Consider the following 3,596-nt stretch of genomic DNA (forward strand, 5'->3'; position numbering starts at 1 on the left):
TGACTAGGGCTGAATCGAAATCAACGAGTTCAAAACTGACTCCATAGCTAAGCGTGAATCAAGTCTTTTGGAAAGTAAATCGCCAGGATAAAGGATAAAAATAAGTTTCTAAAAATCGGTAAAAGAGATACAGAAGGGTCAACGCACAACAATCTTATAGACACATTCAACGAATGCATGCGCTGAAATTTATAAAGTTTCTTCCGCTCAACATCATTACCGCCACCTTAATGTAAACCAATCAAACAAAAGATAATACTATTAAACATGTATCCGAAAATACAATGAACCACACAAATTCCACATAGGTAAAAGAGAACCCAGAATAAATGATTGATCCTTGATTAAACTAAATCCTCGAAATTCCCTTCCAGGAAAAAGGAGAAAAAAGAAAATAGAAGAGTCATATTCATTTAATTTTCAAATAAGGTCTATACGGTTTACTGAATAAAAAAAATAATAATTTTTTGCAAAATGCACCATACACATCAATCCGTAACATGAATTATAATGGGATCCAAGCATAAAAAAAAGAAGAGGAAAAAAAAAAGAAAAAAAAATATCAAACCGCATAGCGAGTTGTGTTTTGACAAAAACAAAAACAAGTTCATCATTCAAGCTAACAAAATAGGAGAAAATCCATCCAAATCGTAATAGAGCACAATAATGTTCGAGATCTAAAAATACACTGGAGGAAAATGCATTTTGCATAGAGTTTTTCAAGCCTTTAAGAATCAAAGTAAAAATCAAAAGAACGAGGAAAAAATTCAAATAAAGCATGATTGACTTACTATTTCATTACGAAGCCGCTCCCTGTAGTTCTCCGTCTTCGCTCACTGGAACAAAACGAATCACAGTGAAAAAACAACAAAACTGAATCCAAATCACAAAGCCAAACCGTAAACCACGATCCAGAAAGTTGCAAATTATTTCACTGTTAGGCTTGAATTTGGGCTTGGGCAAGGATAAGGAGTTTGGGTTAGAATTTTTTTTATAGGGATTTAATTTTATGTTTAAATTATTAGAGATTTAAATGTCTGCAAAATAAAAAATCAAAGATATATTTATCTTTTTATCAAAAAATTTAAATATAATTCGGTTTATATTGTGTAAATCAATCGGAACAAACCGGATTTAATAATTATAATACGAACAATTAGGTTTATTATGTTTGCTATAATAAACCGATTTTGTTCTGATTTATTAAAAAATAATTTATTAACTAGTTTAATAAAGATGTCCAATCATATTATGACACGTGTACACGTCTTTAAAAAAAAGACATTTTTTATGTCTTTATTAAAGTGGTCTCCTATACTTTTTGGATTGTTATTAATCCAAATTTTGGACACGTGGTATATATACTCAGTGTCAAGAGAGTGGTACGTGATTAGTGGTAAAAATACAGTTTAATTAGGTATTTTTAAAAATAATTTTTATTCGGTCTTTTATTATAATATTAAAAAAATAAATAAATATATCTAAATAGATTTAGTATTTTTTTGAAAATTAAATACATATAACTAATAATAAAAAAAATATTACATGATTTTTTATTGAATAAGATATAAAAAATAATTTTGTTTTTAACGTGTAAATTTAAATTTTAGATTTATGATTTTGGACGTGTTTCAAAATATTTTATATATAACTGAATAATTTTAGATGTGTTATAATTGAAAAAAAAATAATTTTTATAAACATATATTGTAACACCCTACCACACAAAGCTTTACGCTTAAGCCGTAAAACAGAGGTGGTGTGGTATTACGACCTCTAAAACAAAATATATACATAATAGTATCTGAAAAAGAGTAATATACGAGGAGCCTTAAAAAATGGTTAATACAAAATCGTAAAATAAAAAACGCAATGCTCAATAAACGAGATTACTTGCGTGCTAAGAAACCTAGAGATCATAGATGTAACTCAGTAGAAAGTGGGGATGGAGGATCAAAAGTACAGAATATCAAGCTCCTAACTCAACCTGTGAAGCTAAGGCTGGCCGGAGAATATTTACATATATACATATCCCGAAAATCCAAAATACATAACTGAAACCCTAACTCTCCTTAAACCTCTAAGAGGGACAAAATAAACAAGTTTCTTGGAGAGAAAACTAAGTACATATATACATAAACAAACAACAAAAGAACCCAAGAACCACTCTGCTTCAGAATCTCAGACACCTAGCGAGGTGCCTCTCGACTTGCATCTGAAAAACAACAACACAGTATGGGGTGAGAACCGGAGGTTCTCAGCATGGTAAAGGTGCCACGCAGATAATATATAAGGTTCTGGGAATGCCAGAGGTAATCCTAGAACGCCGACACTCATATTAAAGAACTTAATTTATTAAACAGAAACCATAAAAGGGGTAGTGTTCTAAGGAGTTCCAAACTCAACTTAAACCTATTTTTAACACTAAACTTGTCCACCTTTCCTCCGTTCCTCCATCTCCAATGATATTTCACAGACAAACAAACAGACAAGTTCAAGCACAAGTAGAAGGCAGGTAGTGCAAGTAACAAGTATAACAATTAGCAATATATATATATTCAGCTAGGCAATCTCAAGTAATGCATAGCAGACAAAACAAACAGAATGCACATAATATATGCCTGTCCTATGGCTGATGAGGCTCATCTGTCAGTTATCAAGCCAACCCAACAAGTCCGGTTTGCTAAACCATGGATTGTCCCCCGACGCGCATCCCTAAGAGTCTATGCATAGCTTTTTCTCAAGTATATAAAAAATTGCTCAACGGGGGTCAACCTTCTCCGGAATTTAGAGTGCCCAGTCACATCTTACGTTGTAGGGTCAACAGAGTATCGAGTGTCGACCTAGAACACGTGGTGGCAAGCCACGGTACTTTACCCAGGGAAACTCGTATCTTAGATCAAATGAGTATATAATGCCGCAATAATATTCATAACCATTATAATCTTTGCAAAATCATATCATACATGCCATAATATCATATATACTCCAGTTATACTCATTTCCATATTTGTTTCACCACTTTTTCGACTTTACTTCACCCCCAAGTTATCTCAATTTTCTATCTCAATCCTAATACTAGACCTCATACTATGATTTGAGACTAAAAGGATGAAAATAGAGGTTTAGAAGTTTAAAAATCGATTTAAAAACTCAAAATTTAGTTTTGTAGAAAACAAGGCCACGCGTACCCGTCGGTACACGTTTAGGCCAAGACGCGCACGCATAGGCTCGTATGCGCACGCATACGTGGGAGGCAGAAGCTACCATATGTGAAGGGTGTTATGTGTACGCAAAAATCTCATTTCATGCGTACACGTGGGCCACGCGTACGCATGGGCGTACGTTTTACCAAAAATTTTACTAAGTCTGAAACCTGCAGATTCACCATTTTAAACCTCAAACTTCCGATGCTCATAACTCTTCCGTTTTAAATTATTTTTCCTCCATTCTTCAAACGGCGTAAATTTCACGGACCCATTTTTCATACGGAACAAGTTTAAAATTATTTAGAGGTCCAGAAGCTAAGTTATGGATTGTCGAAGTTCGGCCAAAAAAACCAAATTTCACAAAAACCTCAAAACCTCATTTTCTCT

This window comes from Arachis ipaensis, chromosome B10 (assembly GCF_000816755.2).
Source record: "Arachis ipaensis cultivar K30076 chromosome B10, Araip1.1, whole genome shotgun sequence".
Lineage (NCBI taxonomy): Eukaryota > Viridiplantae > Streptophyta > Magnoliopsida > Fabales > Fabaceae > Arachis > Arachis ipaensis.